Genomic DNA, 10,780 nt, shown 5'->3' with positions numbered 1-10,780 from the left:
AAAAGGAGGGTGAAACTCAAATATAACATTATTGTCGATGTGAACTTTGCTATACTAAACAAGTTCTTGGTAATTTTAAACACCAATAATACATTAGATAAATGTAGAGGTCAACCAACTGTAGGTAAGATAGCATTACCAAAGTGAGAGATTATCAAACATGTGCCATTACCAACATAAATTTGATCGTTTCCCATATACACTCCTTTTACTTTCATATTCTGCATATCGTTAGTTAAATGATGAGTAGCCCCAGAATTCGGATTCCAATTTGAGTCTCCAACCATAGAAGGTTGTGCAATGAGAACAACCATATGCAATTTGAATGAAGCTTGATAGGCATGGTCAAAATGATGGTAGCAAATCAGGATTGACTAAACTTATGGCAAACTTGACATTGATTTTGGTTGGATGAGTTGGCTTCGCGACCTCGACCTCATCCTTGTCCAGATCTTCTACCATAAACTTAATTGTTATTGATATTAGTAGGCTTCTTAAAGGAATTATTATTCTTAGTATTATTGGATTATCTAGTAGACACGTTGGCTTGGCCTAATCCTTGTTCTATACTTGTCATGTGCTCCAAACAATACTCTTGACTTAAAAGCAACCCATGAAAATCAGCTAATGAAATTAACTTAACCCTAGTAGTGACCGAGAAAATTATGGCATTATGTTCTTGTCCAAGTCCTCCAAGAATATATAAGACAAGATTATCATTAGTGACAGAGTGTGCCACAATGACTACATCGTTTGAAGATATTCTACTATGGGTGAGTTGCCTTTCTTTGTGGTGTGTACTTACAGCCTTAGTCGTATTAATGCAAACATTGTCTCAAGTGTTGTCTGAACAGTTGGAGATGTTGTACAACTGACCACTTGGTCTAAAATCACTTTGGTGAGGGTTGAGAGAATCCTACTCAATAAAAGTTTGTTTTGTTTGATCCATAAACTGTACGATGAGTTGATAACCATGTTAGTTGAGGTTGCTTCAAAATATCTATTTGGAGTTAACTTTGGAGGGCAATTGTGTGTACCATCCACATATCCCTCGAGTTTGTGACCCCTTAGAATTGGGAGAATTGTGATTTCCGCACAATATAATTATAACGGTCTAATTTGAGAAGATGGACTGATTAATGTTGGTTGCGAGCGATGAAAATTTCTAGGAAGGGGTTTGCAAGGTGATACTGGTAATTGTGGAAAGTGCCACTATGAAACATGAGTCTTCGCAAGGTTCCAATACTATGTAAAGATTTTATAAAGATATAAAACTCGATTATCATTCACGGAAGAGTTCTTTCTCAATACATACAAGATGATATACAAAGTGTAGTTGAACACCAACTCTCTAAGAGATAAACTATACAATTCTAATCACATGTAAAAAGATAAATTATACAATTCTAATCAAATGTAATTACATAAACATAACTGTTATGGTGTCCTAACAATCGCACACCAGACGAGAAACCAAAAAATAAAGTTTATCTACATATACCATTCTTTTGGTTACTCTTACTCTTTTCGTGAAAGCAATGATGATGTGAAATCTCCGTTTCTTCCCTTTCTTAAACTTCAAAAATATTGTGTAACCATTGTATGATATATTTTTTAAAATATTCAAATTTTTTTCATTTCGTAGTAGATCTTTATTGGCATATTCTTGGTTTCATATGATTTGGTTTGTAAATGTGGCTAATTTTGATTTGGAAAGCTAACGATGAGGTATAAATTTTTTGGGGTGCTCAGGAGGTGGTATATCGTCAGGTTCCTATAGTTAAATAAAAATACTTACTTTCTTCATTTTGTAGTAATAATCGAGACTTATATATACTATAGTCATTTTAAGCATTTTTCAGACACTCACGTTCCTTGTTCTGTAGTTATGATATTATGTCTTTTATTTTATTTTTTTGGTTTCCCATCCGGGTGTTCGATGCCCGCATTGGAGCCCCGACTATGTATGAATTTTTGAGTATTTGAATATATAATTGTTTGCAATAAATTTTATAGTGATAGAAAATAAATTGCAATCACAAATAAAATATAAAGAAATTAGAATTTTATTCATAAAGAATATCGGTACAATTCTGTTTATTCCTTTGATTCTTCTCTCTTGATTATCTCCATTATTCGAGGGTCATTAGTAGCTTATTCTCAAATGTAGGAAGATTTGAACCACTTTCAGATATATTTGACCGCAAGGAACATCCGACAGCAGCTCTGATAACGGCAGTATTTGGCATCATATTTGGTGTCTTGATATCTTTATGAACATCTCAAAATGCATGATTTTGGTGATGGCTCTTCAAGGGAATATGTTACCCTATAAATAGGCATGATTTAGTGTTTTGCATATAGTAGTCTCCAAGCTAGAGCTTAGGGTAAAATACACTTCAAGAAACCCTAATAGGATTAACCTCATCTTGTAGAGTCCCGCAAAGCTTTGATATCTACAAATGCCCTACTTCATGACATGTCAGACTGTAGATTTGCCGAAACTCAAAGACAAGACATAGTAATATCTACCGATTTTATGACTCTAGATTTGCTCATTTGATTTGTGAGAGAAGAGATGAAGGGCCGATTTGATTTCACTAGGTGTGTCAATTTGTTTGCAATATAATATGATTTAATTTATGGACAATAAACTTCAACCATAAATAAATATGAAGAAACAAGAATATTTTTATTGATAGATATATGGGTATAATTATATTCCTTCCTTTATTCTTCCCTCTTAATCTTCTTTGTAATTCGAGGGTCGAGTAGCATATTTCTCGTACTTAGTAAGATTTGAATTTGGGCTCCGTGAAAAGAGGTTTAAGAAGAGTCTGCTTAAATCTTGATCTCCATATGAAAATGATCCCAAGGATATGTGGGATTTTGAGATGTCCCTTCAAGCGAATATAACACCTTTTAAATAGGTGTAATTTTGAGTTTAGGTAGAGTAACCTCCAAGTTAGGATTTTGATAGAGTAGCTTCCAAGTTAGGTTTGGATAGAGTAACCTCCAAGAAACGATAGCAGGATTAGGCTCATTTTGTAGAGTCCCAAATTTTTTATGTCTATAAATGTCTCCCTAATTCAAGACTTGTCAGAGTGTAGACCTGATAAAACTCAAAAATGAGTCTCTGAAGTAATTCACTTCTTTGCGATTTTGTGACTCCAGAATTTCCAGATCGGACTTGTGAGAGAAGAGATGAATGACAAATTTAATTCCACTATACATGACAATTTGTTTCCAATAAATTTTATAGTGATAAAAAATAAAATGCAGTTCACAAATAAAATATGAAGAAATGAGAATTTTATTCATAAAGAATATGGGTACAATTCTATTTATTCCTTTGATTCCTCTCTCTTGATTACCTTTGTGATTCGAAGATGGTTAGTAGTTTATTCTCGAATATAAGAAGATTTGAACCTCCTTACAATCAGAGGTGGATCCATGATTTGGAGTCTTTGGGTGCCAAGTAGACTTGTCGATTAAATCAATTGAAGAATTCAAATTCCGGATCTGCCTTCGAGGCGGAGCTAGTTAACCTTTTTTTTTATGTATAGAAAGTAGATCTTGAAGTTCCTTCGACTAGTTCGTTTATTTACTTCTTTCGATTTTGAAATTCCTTAGTGAAAAATTTGATTTCGCCCTTTTCTGTCTCAACAAGTTAGGAAGCAGTTTTTAGAAGGAATGCTTCAGGTTTTTACTTATTTATTTTTCTTAAAGATTGTAACTTTTTATAATATTGGGGTTCAATTTTGTGTATAATTATTATGATAATCATCAAGAATTAAAATTCATTATACATTGAAAACTTAAAATTTGGATTTTGAAATAGAAGCGGAACCTTAAAGTAGATATAGAATTAGTTCTTTTATTAAAAAAAATAAAAATATAGCAGCAAGATTGGTGGTATATAGAAAAACTAAACTAAGATGTATCTAGTCTCATTAGACCGTTAAACAATTGCGTAGGACTCCATAATTATGGGACTGCGAAGGGTGACTGATAAAGAAATCTGATGGAGCAGAGAATTGGAGAAGAAGTAAGAAGTCGATAAAATTGGCAAAGTCGATTTAGGAAAAAAAGAGACTTTTTTTTAAAATAAAAATTGATAATAAGGAGAATAAAACTTATGCATGATCTTTTCATTTTATATCAAGCAAAAGCAAATACTAATCAATGAGAAATTAAAAAAAAAAGTTAGAGAATAATTGTTAATAATATGAGTCAATAATAATTAAAAACAAATAGAAGGAGTACAAAATAATGCAATTAAGTGAATCAATAAATGTGCAATACAATGGACGCACAAAATAAATAGCTCCCAACAGGATTCGAACCCACACCCTTCAAGGAGAAAACTTAACCCCTTGCCACTCAAACAAATGAGAACCTTGTTGGCACTTTAATAGTTATCCATATTCTGTATATATACACACCTATATATAAAGTTTCCGTCGAAGCTTGCGGGTGACGTGACACCCTCACGGGCCTTAATAGATCAGCCCCTTCTTACGATATATCTTACCGCAAGAAACGTCCGGCAACATTTGGTGTCTTGATCTCTTTATGAATATCTCAAAATGTATGAGATTTAGGAGAAGGTTCTTCAAGAAAATATGTTACCCTATCACGAGTTAGGATTTTGGGTAGAATAATCTCCCAACTAGGTTTATGATAAAATAATCTCCGAAAAACTGCTAATAAAATTAAATACATGTTGTAGAGCCCGCAAATTTTTAATATCTACATTAATTCTCAAATTGATAAAAAAATTAAAGGCCTTATGTCGTATGAGAGTTCGACCATATGTTTGTCCCGAATGAATCGGTTATTCTATTTAAACATACAACTTGGTATTCTAACCTTTTTTTACCTTCCATTTTATGAAAAAATATGTGCAGTTTATTTATAATTTTTCTTGGTAGTAATGTGCAATTTATTTGGTCGCAATTTTTTAATCTTTTCGCAAACTATTGTTTTGACAGTCTTTGTTTCTCATTTTCCCCATTCTCTCACTCTACTTATGTTTAAAAATTCATAATTCATTGTTAGGAAACTGCAATTTCCTTGTATTTAGAAACCCCAATGTCATTTCCTCGCTTTCTACATGTCGATTAAGTAATAAGTATGATTTTGATTTGCGTTTGAAATATATATAATTTACATTATGCTTGAGAGGTATGTGTTAATGTAATTACAATACATTTATCATTAAAAATAGCTAGGGAGATTTGCGGCATTAAAAATAGCTAGGGAGATTTGCGGCTAGGACTAAACCCAAAAAATTACTTGCGACTGCTGCTCTTCATAAACAAAGAAAGAGATATGATTTGTTTTTTTATAGTGTGGTGCTCGGGCAAGCTTGTGAGCACCACGACTAATTTCATGGGATACTTATCACCTCCCACCAGCAATGGAGACTAGGTAACACCACGGAAAAAAATCATTTAATTTGGTGTTTGTCTCTGTTTGAAATTGAACCTAGACCTCATAGTGCTTAACCCAACTTCATTGAACCAATAGGTCACAATAAAATAACAATGAGTGCATTCTTCTTATAAGTGTTACTACGATTTCTCATCAATCTGTCATATCTGAGGTTGTCATATGAGCAATAAAAAGTTCAAGGGGTTTCCACCAGTAAATTGTGTAATTAGTTCATCTCGATGCTCTTTTAAATCCAATGTTCATATCCATGATTGTTAGTACATCTGTTTTCGTTTCAGATTAGATGGAGTAAATGGTAGATTCAACCAAACTTTTCATGATCGCGCCAAGTGCGGGCATATTCGTTAGTTTAATGATATTTTGAAAAAAATAAAGATTTAAATCAGAAGATGTAAACTGGAGTTAATGAAAAGGCTTATATAATTATGAAAACTAAGGGGTCGTTTGATAGAGCGCATAATACTGAATAGGCCGTATTAGTAATGCTGGGATTAGTAGTACATGGATTAGTAATACTGGCATTAGTAATACTGAGATTATTTTTTATGCAGTGTCTGGTTTGATGTATTGAAAACAATATTTATTGTTATATTCTTAAAAGAATATTTTTTTGTTTACAAAAATACCCTCAACATATCATAACTTTGTGTATTTTCTTTGCAAAACTTTATTATTTTTTTTTTAAAATAAAAAAAAATGAACAATATAACTAATTATTTACTTTGAAATAATTTTAAGATTCAATCATTCACTTGCAATTTTTTTGGGGGGTTATCTTTCTTTATTTGTTTATCATTTGCTTGTTGTTTCCATTTTGTGGTGTTTGTAAATTAGAGGGGGGTACGTGTAACTTTTGAATGAGACAATAGAATCATTATTAACATAAAGTTGTGTTCGGTAGAGTGTTAAAACTAAGTAGAAAAATTATTTTTATTTATGAATAGCCTATTTACAAAATTAAAGCTTGTATGCAATCATGCAATTTATTTTCGAATTTTGATCAATAAGTATTTTTTTAAGTTAATGGAGCAATTTTTTTATGACTAAAATTATTTGGAGGGATATTATTATCTTGATAAATTGAAAAGAAGTAACTCGCATTGAATAAATTGAAAAAGATTTAGAAAAAAATTAGTGAAATTTGAGACATTTTTGTAAATAATAATAAAATTTATAAACTAATTTATTTAAATAAATTTATCAGTACAAATATAAAAAATAAAATTTAGAAAATAAAAAAAATATTTAAAAGAATTTGAGGGATATTTTTGTCTTTATACATATTAGTCCATGGTATTAAAACTCATGTATTGCTAATACCACCATATGTGATGTATTAGTAATACACCCTATAATACCATAAAGGGTGTATAACTAATACATGGTATTAGTAATATAGAGGTCCAAAATTCTACCAAACATCGTATTAAGTAATACCATACTTAATACATGGACTATTTTTTTTAATACGTCCTACCAAACGACCCCTGAATGATGTTGTCATGGAGTATTGTGCATATATAAGGGGTTGTTTGGTGTGAGGTTTAGGGGATGAATAGTTTCGGAATAAAATGGAGTATCATTTTATCACATGTTTGATTAGAGGTATTAATTAGCACCAAAATTATTTATCCCATCATTTACACTGTAGTGATGTAATAAGTTATCTCATATACATGGTGGGATAACTAATCCCGGTTAATTTCGAGATAACTAATTCAGAGATAAATTATTCTGAGATAAATCTTTCCCAATTAAACGACCCATAAATGTCTTGGGAAAAAAATATTCTAATTAGTGGTTTTTGGTTTTGTAAATAAGGGCAAATTTGAAAGAATATGGTCAATCCATTCTTAAAAGCATAAATCTATCATTTATTTAGAAATAAAAAGAAAAAGCTAAAGACGACTTATTTAAGAAAGAAAGGAGTACCTGAAATCACTGTCTTAGTGGGATTAGAAAAGAAAGGAGTACCTGAAATCACTGTCTTAGTGGGATTTGATACACGAGGATGAGATGGTACACATACATTATCTCTATTCAATTCTGTGAAATAAAGAAATTATTTTTGATAATATTCGACTTCTAGGTACATCATCACTTACAATTAATGTAAAGAACCTGTTGCAATGATATGAGACCGACAGACTTGTTCACATGACTAGGAGTAAATGGTGAAGCAGAAGCTCTTTAAGTGAATTGGTTGAGAGTTTGAGCTTTTCCTCTTAAATTCATCATGAACCTACATGGGATAAAACACCATAGCAATTATTGATAGGCAAGAAAGAAATCCATCTACCTTTAATTAGGTGATCGATGTTCAATGTCAAGCTCATGTTTGGTTGAAGTACTAAATTTGATTAGGTGCATGGCTTGTGGTCCGCCTTTCTTTAAATTCCAAGCAGCCCAAAAGTTTAATGTACCATATTGTACTTTTTTAGGTGCATGACCATGACTTGTTGATGGAAAAAGTTTTTTTTTCATTACATAAATTCAGTAAAATTTAATGACTTTGAATCAAAATATTATATTTATATTAAGACATCACTTAACATACAAATAGTTGATTTAAACTCAATAAGTTAGTTATTTAAAACAATTGAGAATTCATAAATTCATAAATATAAAATTCTAAAAGGATGGGCTAACTATATTTTGAGATTTCTCATGGTTGGAGATTAGTTGGATGATACAAATTGGCTATATATATGAGGTTGATACCACGCATGATTGCTAAACTTTGGTCAATACAACAGTAAAGTTACAAAATTATTCTGTCACATTAAAATAGTTAAATATATGTAAATTATTCATTAGATACAAATAGCCAAAAATCAAATTTCTAATCGTGGGGTTAGTAGCCGAGCCAAGTTTTTCACTAAAGGGATTCAAAATATACATAAGAAGACATACAAAAAAAAATTAAAAAGATTCAACATCTACTATATATACCCCCAAAAAAAAGAACTTATTCATATAATTTTAACGCAAAGCCCCTTTCAGTACCCTAGCTCCACAGTCCATGGTTATGATATGGATATGATGGTTTTAGTGGATTTTTAGAGATAAAATTTGTACTGATCTAGAGCTACAAATGTAAGCAAATATGTAGAATTCTCGTGAGTGTTCAATCAATCATGTTTGTTAATCTTCACTGTCATGTCTTGTATCATAACTCATAACAGCATATATAATGTTTCAATGAATGCAATGTCTCTTTTAAAACACCCTAGCCTACACCAAAGTTTCGGTCTTGACTGGTCCTCAGTTAGACCTTCTAAGTCAAATTCGAACTAGCTATGGACAAGATTGTCGAATTAATAAGCAAAAAGGAAACAAAATGATACTCCAATTCTCCATAGGTCATATAAAAAGAAAAAAACTAGACTAACATATAGGCTATAGCTTGTTCCTCCAAACTTCTATGGGGGTCGAATATGAATGCTCGTAGACTATTAGGCCCCTTTGATGTAAGGTAAGAGGACAATAATAAAGGTAAGCACATGGATCGAAACTTTAGTTTAAGGTCTAAGAATTTTAAGTCTCTTTTACTAGAACATATGTTCCTATGGTTAAAGTTATTTGCTAAGAGTCTCTTATTTACCTATAAATATGCATGTGACTTCATCAATCTGACATATACTTTGATATGCGTATGTTAGAAAACTCTAATATTCTTCTCTCTATTATGGCTACAAGACATTGCTAGATCAAAGAAGAGAATTCCTACACTTGTTTGATATGCGTATGTTAGAAAACTCTAATATTCTTCTCTCTATTATGGCTACAAGACATTGCTAGATCAAAGAAGAGAATTCCTACACTTGAATAATCATGCTTGAAGGTGTGTTCCTACCTATGGACAGGATCGTCGAATGAACAAGCAAAAAGGAAACATGTTTTTCTTGTGCTAATTATATCATTCAAACCAAACCAAATTAAATATCGACTTATTAATCGATTTGATTTGTTTTTTAACCAAATCATGAGAACCCTTATCCATAGGTCATTTTTACAAACCAAAAAAAAAAAAAAACTAATATGTAAGTAGCATGTTCCTCCAAACTTTTGTGGGGGTTGAATATGAATGTGACTCGACTATTAGGCACCTTTGATGTAAGGTAAAAGGTCTAATAATAAAGGGGAAGCACATTCAAAGCATTTGTTTAAGGGTCACTAGATATAAATGTAAGAAAAATGGCTTTTTTTTATAAACTAGTTTAACCTTACGTGTCTTATACGTGTAATGTTTAATTATCTAAAATTAAATGACTTTGTCTATTACGGAGATTTTTAGTGAAGTGTAAAAATTTCAACTCAATTTTCAAAGATCCTTCATATTTTAGTATAATAATGTAAACATAAACATATATTTTAGCCCATATATATTTTACAAAATTATTGATTACATTCTTATTATTTTTATTACATACTTAAAACTTTTAAAATTTGATACTTCTTAATTTTTTCTTATTCTAATGCAGGGGTGGACCTACGTTGGAATTTGAGGTGCTCCAGCACCCACTAAACTCGACGGTGAATAAGTATAATTACATAGAAAATCTATGAAAATAGGTATGAAACATATAAAAGCACCCACTATAACCAAAAATTAGTTGGGTGCATTGACATTTAGGTTGATCTCAAGGTCATTCATCGGAAGGAGGCCCTAGGTTCGAACCTCATTGAGGTGATTTTCACATTTTTTCAGTTTTTAAATTTTTTAAGCACCCACTATACTTAAATCTTGGGTCCGCTTCTAACGCTTTTATATTTATTTCTAGATTTTTCAAATCTTATTAAAATCAAATTTAGTTGATTTAGAATTCTTAAACTAATGAAAAAAATATTAGTTGTCGTTAATTGTGATAACTTCTAATAAGGAAAGGTTTTATCATAAATATATTTAATTAATTTTCAATACTTAAATATTAGAAAAAGTTATTAATTCTGATGACTTCTAATAAGGAAACACTTTACCATAAATATATTTAATTTATTTTCAACGCTTAAATATTAGAAAAAATAGTGAAAAGACAATTTTATCTAAAGCAAAGACTTTTAATGAAGGGCAAAAAATTCAATCAACATTTCTAAGGTCATTCACTTTTAATAGATTATAGATATAGATATAGATATAGATTATATATATAGATTATAGATTATAGATAGATATAGATAAAATGGTACTGTTATAAATATATTTCGTGATAGTGAATAGCAATCTTTTTCACTTGGGATTACCAATTGTGGAACTAGAATCAACTTAATTTTTTCTATAAATAAAGAGATTATCCTTCATTATAATTTATCCATCAAGAGA

Source organism: Capsicum annuum, chromosome 5 (assembly GCF_002878395.1).
Source record: "Capsicum annuum cultivar UCD-10X-F1 chromosome 5, UCD10Xv1.1, whole genome shotgun sequence".
NCBI classification, from domain to species: Eukaryota; Viridiplantae; Streptophyta; class Magnoliopsida; order Solanales; family Solanaceae; genus Capsicum; species Capsicum annuum.
Note: the sequence above shows the minus strand (reverse complement) of the source record.